This window comes from Macaca mulatta, chromosome 8 (assembly GCF_049350105.2).
Source record: "Macaca mulatta isolate MMU2019108-1 chromosome 8, T2T-MMU8v2.0, whole genome shotgun sequence".
In the NCBI taxonomy this organism is placed as follows: Eukaryota; Metazoa; Chordata; class Mammalia; order Primates; family Cercopithecidae; genus Macaca; species Macaca mulatta.
This window is the reverse complement of record NC_133413.1, coordinates 61,079,373-61,091,570: the sequence shown is the minus strand read 5'-3', so window position 1 is coordinate 61,091,570 and position 12,198 is coordinate 61,079,373. Positions and strand designations below refer to the sequence as shown.

At 35.1% G+C, this 12,198-nt stretch overlaps 1 protein-coding gene across 1 annotated transcript in view; it reads right to left on the bottom strand.

Annotated features, from left to right (window-relative positions):
- SNTG1 (syntrophin gamma 1) overlaps positions 1-12,198 on the bottom strand; it is an 879,206-nt gene that overhangs the window by 247,275 nt on the left and 619,733 nt on the right. The gene's annotated exons all lie outside the window — the stretch shown is intronic.

Sequence of the window (12,198 nt, the reverse complement as noted above, 5' to 3'; positions counted from 1 at the left end):
AAATGGATGGAAGCCAGCCAAAGTATCATGCTTAAGAATTACTTCATTGTGCAACATGATACACAAACTATATTTCAATTCCAGTCAATTATGAATAGAAAACTTCTGCAATTCAGTATTCAAAATGCTATGTAAAATGTATAAATTTATATGTTTTCTCCAAACAAACACCTTTCCTGGCTCTTCTACTAGACATTTGTGGATATAAAACATGAGTTTAATCCCCAAACAAAGAAAATCCGATAGAGCATGTCTGACTTAGGTCTCCTGCTAGATTTATGCCACTCTGCCTTCCTGTCTCAGAACTGGGCACACGGTAAGGCCTTGGGCATTCACGACTCTGAGGGTTCAAATTGTCAATATTTTTAGAGAAACTGGTTCTCATATTTTGGACACAGCACTTTATAATGAAAACAGGGATGTGCTCGGATATACGTTTTTGTTTTCTTTTAAAAATACATTAAAAGAATTTCAGAAGTATAACTGTTGTGCATTTCTTTGAAATAAAGTTAGTTTGATTTTGTGACAGTGTACGCATTGAATGAAAATAATGTTATAATTTCACACGATATTTTTAGCTTTCATTCTGATGTTTAACAGCAAGTAAGATGTTTAAAGTATTCAGACAGAAGTTTAACCATCCATAGAAAATGAGAAATAATTGGAGTTTAGTAATACATATTTCTTTCTGCTCACCGGTTGTAATCACTGCTTCATTTACCATAAATTAAAGCATATCTTGATCATATTTGTCTTCTCTGCTTTAAATGAATAACAGCAGCTAGATATCTTTAGCTAATAAAAGTCAGTACACTTAGATCAAATCTTCAATCTATGTAATTACGGATGCTACATAGTCCCTACATAGAATAATTGAGGGGCTGATCTTTTATGAAACTAGACTTGTAAGTTAATACATATCAATTTTTACGTTCTGTCTCAACCTTTCAAATATGGAAACTCTTTCATGAACATAAGTGAAACACTTGAACAGTTTATTTGATTACATATGACCACTGATAGAATAAGTTGATCATAAAAATTACAGTTATCTGGGGCCTCTATTACTAAGTAAAGAAGGTTATTAGTAAACTAGCTCACTTAGTTGTGCCTCAATTTCATCTAAAGTGAGAAGAATTTACTGTACAGATTTAACAAGTATTTTCTGAATAACTGGTGGATCTAAATACTTTAATATATGGATGAAGTTCTATGTATAATATTCCCCTGAATAATCTATCAATATGGTCTTGGTTGCAATATTTCAGTGTTAAAAGTAAACGTACCCACATAGAATTATTGTCTCATCAAGCACTAGGGAAAAACTGCAGTGCTTTTGTTTTTATTTGTAGCTTTTAGAAAATGTAATTCTAGATAAGCAATAAGAGTTAATATTTATTATGGAATCAATAGACTCCATTACCCATTAATTTAGCATTGTGAGACATTAAACTTTTACAGCATTAACAGTAACCTTATGGATACCCAGACAAAACTATGTGTCTTAGTCTTAGTTATATATATATATACACACACGCAAAAATTACATCACTGAAGAGTTAGTCCGAAGTTTTTTGTTCAGGCTTATTTTTCCACTGTCCACTTATACAGTTTTCTAAAGATTCTTGGTAACTCTTCTGGCAGTAAAAAGTATTTTCAAATGTTGCTCAATTTCAAAGTAGGTTTATTCATTTAAAATACAAATTTAGTCTTCCTTGAATGAAAAGTATACTGCTCACTATATAAATTCATGAATAATTTTCAACCTAACATAAGCGATCAAATAAATATACATCATTTCTAATTAATACAGTTTGTGATTCCTGTTTTGATTCATTGTTGATTTTACCCCACAAGAGGATATGTACTTTTATGCCACAGAGACTAAAATGTAAAAGTTTGGAGTGGCTGGAATGAGCATGAGTTCTGGGAGCTCACCATGGAAAAACAGGCAGACTCAGAATGAGGTGGGCTTAAAGTCTGCAAGGAACCCCTGCAGAACTCCACCTAGAGGACCACAATGGCTAGATTTGTGTGGCTTGGGTGGTCCTGTTAGACCAGCGAGGGAAGGACTCTCACTGGTAAAACTTGAAGTGATATGAAACTGAAATAAACCTATATTAGTGAGAGTGAAGATGAAGCAACTTAGTTCACTTAGTTGTGCCCCAATTTCCCCTAAAAAATGAGAACGATTTACAGATTTAACAGGAATCTCGGTCCTTTCACATATGGTTGAAGTTCTACGTATAATTTCCCCCTTAAAGGCATTAGAAATGACGTGATTCAATAACTGCTTTTTAAAATGAATTATGAAGGAGTGAGTAGAATCAAAACTGCTCCACCATGTTGGGTTAAGCAGTGGGATGGCTTGGCTGGGGCAGGTAAGGGAAAGCAAAACTTTTAAAGAGGAGATAATTAATCCAAAAGAAAATGTTCAAAGCATGAAAAGCATAGTATATCCAGAGAAATATGCGTTGTCTGGCATATTGTGTGTGGATCTGAAGAGGAGGCAAGTCATGAAGTTGGTGATTGGACAAGGCAAAATCAGTGATAATTCACATATCTTGCTGCAACTTGATCCTGAGGGTCAGGGGAGCCACTGGTGACATTGAAGCACTGGAGGAAAAGGGTCATGCTTATATTTTAGAAATATCTCTCTGTGGGGTGAAGGATATGGAGAAAAAGTGAGAATAAAGTCTGAGGTATGTGAGAAGGGTATTGCAATACACAAAAGGAATTATGAGAAAAATCAGTCTCACAGAGTGGCCCCGTGTGAAGATGGAACATTGACTCATTTACTTGATTTCATTATCACTTAATTGGTGGGAGGATGCTATTCAAGGAAAGGAAGAAATAAGAAGAGGCCCCTCGGGTTTGTGACTGTAGCGTTTTACTCTGTCTTATTGAGTGTAATCCACACACAGCAGGCCTGAGTTGTTTCTTCCCTGTGTGCACTACCTTAGTTCACTGCTGTGTCTTCTCTTTAATCTTTCAGGCACAAACCTAAGCTGTTTAGGTACATCAGCAGCTTTTTCAAGTTATTTTTTGTGACTTATTTTCCAGACCTTAAATTCACTAGATGTTTCATGAGTTGAAACCACATAACTCATCATTCCCTAAAGAAGTCCTGCACTTTATGCAACAGTGTCTTTCTTCCTGGTACGCTTTGTGTGAAATGCCCATCTATGCTCCTTCAACATCTCCAAGGTCCTTGCAAGTCAGTTAACACTGGGAAACTCTCTGACCCGCAGTTCCTCTAGTCGTGAAATGAAGAAGGCAACACATTTTCTGCACACCTCAGGCTGTATTTTAAAGGCTATAGACTGGACTTCTTAAGAACTGAAAAATCTGTCAAAAATACCAGTTGTGTTATTTCTGCCTGTCAAAATCCATTTCAAATTTTAAGAAGTTAACTCAGGTGCCATCTCTTCCATGATATTTTCTGTAACCCTTGTATTTGGAATGAATCTCTTCCACTTTAGTGCCCCTAGACTTCCTGATTCCTTTATTGCAACATTTGTTCTCTGTGGTATTAAACATGTTTGTGTAACAGCTAAATCCTGTTCGATCTTACTAAGCTGCTAGCTCCTTGAAGGAAAAGCCATATATGCTATTTTATACCTCTCATAGCATTAGCACAGTACTCGGAGACTTTAATCTGTAAGTAAGGAACAAAAACAAACAAGTCCATCTCCATTTTACTTTCACAATCCACTGCTTTTGCTAACTTGATATCTAGTGTTGTCCAAGACAGCTCCACTGTCAGACTTGAATTCTCACATTTCTGTTCTTTAACTATAACCTCTTCGTTTCCATCACCACCAAATTACCCTATTATTTTTCTGATCTTTCTTAGTCCTTCCAATTACCCTAGTAAGTGTGTTATAATAAACTGGAAAAATGAAACAAATAACGACTCTTTAGCAAGCTAATTTGCCCTAGATTGAAAGAACTATACAAAATTGATCTAGAATTTTTCAAAGGAAATGTGGACTTTTCCAAAGAGAGTTATATATTTTAAGGGTATTATGACAGTTTCTTTTTTAATCCCCTACATAATTGTGTAAGAACAAGTGAAGAGGTTTACGCCAGAGGAAGGAATATTTGCATGACTTATGGAAAGGGTCTTAATGGTATTTAGTTGATGTTTTCTAAAAATTATTGATTGTTCCTGAGTTACATACAGACCAGTCCTTGTGGACCTCCTGACCAATCTGTGAAAGTGGAATGCAATCAGTCCAACTTCTGTATCCACTTTTGAGAACCACATGCCACATCATGATGATGAAACTGAAGGGCAACTGCCGCATCAGACGTGGGTGCTGTTTCTGTTTATGAGCATATTTGCCATTGAGTCTTCCTTCTCTGCCAGGCACAGTGGCTCATGCCTGTAATCCCAGAACTTTGGGGTGCCTACGCAGGCAGATCACTTGAGGTCATGAGTTTGAGACCAGCCTGGCCAACATGGCAAAAACCTATCTCTAATAAAAAATACAAAAATTAGCTGGCATGGTTGTGGGAGCCTGTAATCCCAGCTACTCAGGAGGCTGAGACAGGAGAATCACTTAAACCCGGGAGGCAGAGATTGCAGTGAGCCGAAATAGTGCCACTGCACTCCAGCCTGGGTGACAGAGTGAGACTCTGTTTCAAAAAATAAAAAAGTGAGTCTTCCTTCTCAATTAGTAACGCATGCCATGGAATGCTTAAATGTTATATTCCCCTTTCCCCCGCATCACATTTTTATGAATATACTCTTACACATTGTGCTCCTTTCTCTACTGTCATTATCTTTCTTCCTATAAACTATTTTTTATCAATTAGCTTCTACAATTATTCTACCCAAAGTCACCCCCAAATTAATCACTGTTCCTCAGTTCTTTCAGTATTTCTTTTCTGTAGTTGATACAATCAACTGTTTCTTCTCCTTAAAACCTTGATTGAAATAGCTTCTATGACATCCTTACGTCATAGTTTTTTTTATGCCTATCTACTTTTTTCTGTTTCACACATTCACTAATTGTGCTTCCTCCTCAGATCCCCTAAAATATACATTCCTGAAGCTTCCCCTCCTTCAATGAACAGCCATGAATTCAGTATTTACTATAAGCCAGATACATATTTGGCTTTATTGTTAGAGACCCATTTGCTAAGATTGCTGTGTTATTAAAAGCACAATTTTTATAACCACTAAACTTGCCTACTGTTTAGATACTAAACTTCATCCACCAGTGTCAAACCTGTCACCATCTGAAACGTCTTCATCTCAAGGTAAACAGCGTGTGCACTCTAGGAGAGAACTAGAAATTCTACTGTCATTTGAGAACTTTTAAAGTCCAAAAGCCTACTTTCAATATTGTTGATTTTCATAGTGTTTAAAAAGCATGCAGTAGATGATAATTCTACCTAAGGAAAAAACTAAGACATTAACTTTTTTCATTAAAATTCATTTAATAAATATTTGTTGAGTACTTTCAGTCATAAAGTATGCTAAACACTGAGAGTGCTCCTCAAAATTAAACTCTCAAATTCAAATATATATATAATATGTATATAATATTATATAAACTGACGTGCACATATTTATATGCTCATTTTGCATATAAATAAATTAAAGCTTGAAGAGATTAAAAGAACAGCCAGTTTTAACAATCTTTAACTCTTATTGTAATACCCTTGACACTGCAATATTATAACATACTTCAAAATTTAAAGCAGATATTTATATCTGAATCAGGGTCATTACATTATGATAAATGTAAACTATGTTATTACTGATAAAAATATCATGATTGATAAAAATATCATGATAAAATATCACTGATAAAAATATCATGACTGATAAAAATATCAAAACATGATAAAAATATGTTTTAATTTATACATACACAATAGTACATGACTGTAACACAACTTGATTGCAATTAAAGTTAAAATCATGAGCTATGGCAAAAAAGCCACCAAGAAATAATATCCTAAGTTTGAGCCAAGCTAAATAATTTTATTTATTTGTAATCATGGGCAGCGCTATTCATAATAGTCAAAATATGAAATCAACCTAAGTGTCTATCAGTGGATGAATGGCTAAAGAAGTGTAGTATACATATATTACATTCATATGTACATATACATATATATGCAATAGTATATTATTCATCTATAAATCTAGTGTAAATCACTTATTTATCTTTTCTTGCCCCCTGATCCCTCACTGAATCTACTACTACTAGTCCGTGAGCTTTTTCAGAGAAAGAATCAAACGCAATGTCTCCCACTTACAGATATTAAATCAATATTGATTGAGTGAATGAGTAAACAATAAATTAGCTCTTGAATGTGAATCTCTATGAAATCCATTCCGAATAGTGCTATGTTTGTAACTGCTTATTGCTGTCATGTGTATTGAGTGTAATTAATTCAGCTGATGAAGCTGTTGATGTGCTGAATGCCATAAAAATGAAAATGTAAGGAGTCATCTGGACCCATTCAGACAATTTATTTCTTGCCAGAAATTTCTCTAGCTAAATGTCTTCAAATAATATAACTGCATTTTTTAAAATAAAAAAGAAAATAAATATACACTTTTAAAAAATATGCATTCTCTTAATAGAAACATTAAGAGAGCTCTTAAGGCAGAAGGAAAATAGAACCAAAAGAAAGAAATGAGAAGAAAGATTAAAAGTAGAATATGTTTGAATAGTTACATGAAAGCAATAATATATTTTGAAGTATCTAATTTACATTTTTTAAGTATATCAAAAATATGCTGAAACAGAAGGAAAAACAAAAGAATTAAAGTGTCTTAAAGTTCCAACATTTTCTGAAATTGATATAAATTGTGTTAAACTGTAATAGTTATACACATATGGTTCTATATCTATGATAATGTTTAGGCAATAACTTAAACTATAACAAAAAGATGAATATATGAAAATTGAATAGAGGCAGTATTAAATAATAAACATCTCTAATTATTACAAGAGGTAAAGAAATAAAACAGCACAAAAGCTAGTGTGTTGAGCAAAAGGACTTTGAGATATATGTATATCTCAACAGTATAAAATCTAACAAATCAGTTTCAAAATGGTCAAAAGACATGAACAGACACTTTAGTAAGAAAGAAATACTGATGGTGAATAAGTACATAAAAAGATGCTCAACGTCACTATAATATGCAAATCAAGGCCACTGGGACATGTCACTACATACCCATTAAAGTGGTTCAGTAAAGCAACAACACTAAATGCGGCAGAGATGTGGAGAAACAATCATTCCTACATTGTTGGTGGGAGTGTAAAATTGGACAATCACTCTAGAGAGCAATTTGACTGCATCTTAAAAGACTAAAATACTATTGTAATATAACCCATTCATTGCACTTTTTAGAATTTATCAGAAGAAATGGAAATGTATGCTCCCAAAAGATCTATATACAAATATTCATAGCATCCTTATTTAGAATAGTCAAAAACTGGAAGCAACCTAGATGTTTTGCCAAGGTTGAATTTTTTAAATGTACTACATCTATACCATAGGATATAACTCAGAAATGAAAGGGAATGAACAACTGAGAAAAAAAAAAAAAAAAAAAAAAACTACTTGGAAGAATCTCCAGGAAATTATCTTGTGGGAGAGAACAACAACAACAGCAACAACAACAAAACAGACACATAGACCAATGGAGCAGAATAGAGAACCCAGAAATCAATTCTCTCATTTACAGCCAACTCAGATTCAACAAAGGTGGCAAGATTGGAGAAAGGGCAGTCTCTTCAATAAACGTTGCTGGGAAAACTGAAGACCCATATGCAGAAGAATGAAACTAGAGCCCTATCCCTCACCATACATAAAAATAAAATCAAAAGGATTAAATACTTAAATCAAAGGCCTGAAACTATGAAACTGCTGGAAGAAGACTCTGGGGAAATGCTCTGGGATATTAGTCTGGGCTAGGATGTTTTGTGTAAGACCACAAAAGCACAGCCAAAGCAAAAATAGACAAATGTTATTACATCAAACAAAAAAGCTTCTGCACCACAAAAGAAAAAATAAAGTGAGAGACAACCTACAGAATGGGAAAAAATATTTTCAAATGACTCATCTGACAAAAAATTACTGAACAGAATATATAAGGCACTCAAACAACTCAATAAAAAAATCTGATTTAAAAATGGGCAAAAGATTTGGACATTTCTCAAAAGAAGACATAAGCATGGGCAACAGGTATATGAAAAACTGCTCAACATCACTAATCATCACAGACATGCAAACAGAGTGCAATTCATTCAGCTGATGAAGCTGTTGATGAGATATCTCACCCCATTTAAAATGGCTTATATATGAAAGACAGGCAATAACAACTGCTGCTGAGGATACGGAGAAAGAGGAACCCTTATACACAGTTGGTGAAAATGTAAATTAGAACACTTCACTACTTCAGAACAGTATGGAGTTTTTCAGTTCTCAAAAAACTGAAAATAAGACTATCACACAGTCCAGCAATTTCAGTAGTGGGTATATATTTTAAAAGAAGGAAATCAATATATTGAAAGATGTCTGTGCTCCTATGTTTATTGCAACAATATTCATAATAGCCAAAATGTGAAATCAACCTAAGTGTTTATCAGTGGATGAATGGCTAAAGAAAGTGTAGTATACATTTGGGTCAGGCACGGTGGCTTACTCCTTTAATCTCAGTACTGTAGGAGGCCGAGGCGGATGGATCATTTGAGATCAGAAATTCCAGACCAGGCTGGCCAACATGATGAAACACCATCTCTACTAAAAATACAAAAAAGTAGCTGGGCGTGGTGGGGTGCCACTGTAATACCAGCTACTCGGGAGGCTGAAGCAGAAGAATTGCTTGAACCGAGGGGCGGAGGTTGCAGTGAGCCAAGATCGTGCCACTGCACTCCAGCCTGGGCAACAAGACTGAAACCCCATCTCAAAAAAAAAAAAAGAAAGAAAGAAAGTGTAGTATACATATATATTGTATATATATGCAATAAATATTATTCCTCCATTAAATATTATATTCAATGCAATAAAATATTATTTTATTAATATTAAATATAAAATATTATTGCATTTATATTTAATATTTTATTAATATTAAATATAAAATATTATTGCAATAAAATATTATTCCTCCATTAAAAAAAGAATGAAAGAAAGAAAGAAAGAAAGTGTAGTATACATATATATTGTATATATATGCAATAAATATTATTCCTCCATTAAATATTATATTCAATGCAATAAAATATTATTTTATTAATATTAAATATAAAATATTATTGCATTTATATTTAATATTTTATTAATATTAAATATAAAATATTATTGCAATAAAATATTATTCCTCCATTAAAAAAAGAATGAAACACTGTCATTTGCAGCAACATGGATAGAATTAGAGGTCATTATACTGAGTGAAATAATCCAGGCACAAAAAGATAAGTATTCCATCTTCTCACTCATATTTAAGTGAGAGCTAGAAAAGTTGATTTCATTGAGATAGATAGTAGATTGTTTGTTACCAGAGACCAGGAAAGTTAGAAGGGAAAGAGAATGAAGAGAAGCTGATTGATGAATACAAACATATAGTTTAATATAAGAAATAGGACCTAGTATTAAATAGTTTAGTAAGGTGACTGTAGTTTATAATAATCTATTGTATATTTTTTAAAATAGCTAGAAAAGAAGGATTTGAATAGTTCTCATATAAAGAAAAGACAAATATGAAGATGATGGATATTGTAAGTATACTAACTCAATTTTTACAATTCTATGAATGTGTTAAATGATCACGTGTGTTCCAAAACTATGCATCTATTATGCATCAAAAAATTGAATTAAATAAGGTTATATAGTATCGTATATAATGTTCTCAATAAGATGAAATAACAGGCGAAGAACAGGTTATTAGTTGTCAGAGATTAGAAATGTGGTGAGGGAGGAGGACAGGAGGGATGCTGGTGTAGTTATGGAAGAACTACAGAATACCTACAACGATGGAACTGTTCATACAAAACTTGGCTGCATTGGTGGATGCAGGAACATGCATATGTGACAAAATTTCACAGAAATAAACACGCATGCGTGCGCGCACACACACACACACACAAAGAGGTAAAATCTGTGTGGTGACGGAGCCTCCCTCATTGCTAGCAAAGCAGTCTGTGATCTAACCGCAAGGCAGCAGTGAGGCTGGGGGAGGGGCGCCCGCCATTGCTGAGGCTTAAGTAGGTAAACAAAGCCCCTGGGAAGCTCCAACTGGGTGGAGCTCACAGCAGCTCAAGGAAACCTGCCCGTCTCTGTAGACTCCACCTCTGGGGACAGGGCACAGCTAAACAACAACAAAAGCAGCAGAAACCTCTGCAGACACAAACGACTCTGTCTGACAGCTTTGGAGAGAGCAGTGGATCTCCCAACATGGAGGTTGAGATCTGAGAAGGGACAGACTGCCTGTTCAAGTCGGTCCCTGTCCCCTGAGTAGCCTAACTGGGAGACATCCCCCACTAGGGTCAGTCTGACACCCCACACCTCACAGGGTGGAGTACACCCCTGAGAGGAAGCTTCCAAAGCAAGAATCAGACAGGTACACTGGCTGTTCAGCAATATTCTATCTTCTGCAGCCTCTGCTGCTGATACCCAGGCAAACAGGGTCTGGAGTGGACCTCAAGCAATCTCCAACAGACCTACAGCTTATCCTTTACAGATAAGCAAATGCTTAGAGATTTTGTCACCACTAGGCCTGCCTTACAAGAGACCCTGAAGGAAGCACTAAACATGGAAAGGAACAACCGGTACCAGCCATTGCAAAAACATGCCAAAGTGTAAAGACATCAAGGTTAGGAAGAAACTGCATCAACTAACGAGCAAAATAACCAGTTAATATCATAATGGCAGGATCAAGTTCACACATAACAATCTTAACCTTAAATGTAAATGGACTAAATGCTCCAATTAAAAGTCACAGACTGGCAAACTGGATAAAGAGTCAAGACCCATCAGTCTGCAGCATTCAGGAGACGCATCTCACATGCAGAGACATACATAGGCTCAAAATAAAGGGATGGAGGAAGATTTACCAAGCAAATGAAGAACACAAAAAAGCAAGGGTTGCAATACTAGTCTCTGAAAAAATAGACTTTAAACCATCAAAGATCAAAAGAGACAAAGAAGGCCATTACATAATGGTAAAGGGATCAATTCAAAAGGAAGAGCTAACTATCCTAAATGTATATGCACCCCATACAGGAGGACCCAGATTCATAAAGCAAGTCCTTAGAGACTTACAAAGAGACTTAAACTCCCATACAATAATAATGGGAGACTTCAACACCCCACTGTCAACATTAGACAGATCAACGAGACAGAAAGTTAACAAGGATATCCAGGAATTGAACTCATCTCTGCAGCAAGCAGACCTAATAGACATCTATAGAACTCTCCACCCCAAATCAACAGAATATACATTCTTCTCAGCACCACATCTCACTTATTCCAAAACTGACCACATAATTGGAAGTAAAGCACTCCTCAGCAAATGTACAAGAACAGAAATTATAACAAACTGTCTCACAGACCAAAGTGCAATCAAACTAGAACTCAGGACTAAGAAACTCAATCCAAACCGCTCAACTACATGGAAACTGAACAACCTGCTCCTGAATGACTACTGGGTACATAATGAAATGAAAGCAGAAATAAAGATGTTCTTTGAAACCAATGAGAACAAAGATACAACATACCAGAATCTCTGGGACACATTTAAAGCAGTGTGTAGAGGGAAACTTGTAGCACTAAATGCCCACAAGAGAAAGCTGGAAAGATCTAAAATTGACACTCTAACATGACAATTAGAAGAATTAGAGAAGCAAGAGCAAACACATTCGAAAGCTAACAGAAGGCAAGAAATAACTAAGATCAGAGCAGAACTGAAGGAGATAGAGACACAAAAAACCCTCCAAAAAATCAATGAATCCAGGAGCTGGTTTTTTGAAAAGATCAACAAAATTGACAGACCGCTAGCAAGACTAATAAAAAAGAAAAGAGAGAACAATCAAATAGACGCAATAAAAAATGATAAAGGGGATATCACCACCGACCCCACAGAAATACAAACTACCATCAGAGAATACTATAAACACCTCTACGCAAATAAACTATACAATCTAGAAGAAATGGATAATTTCC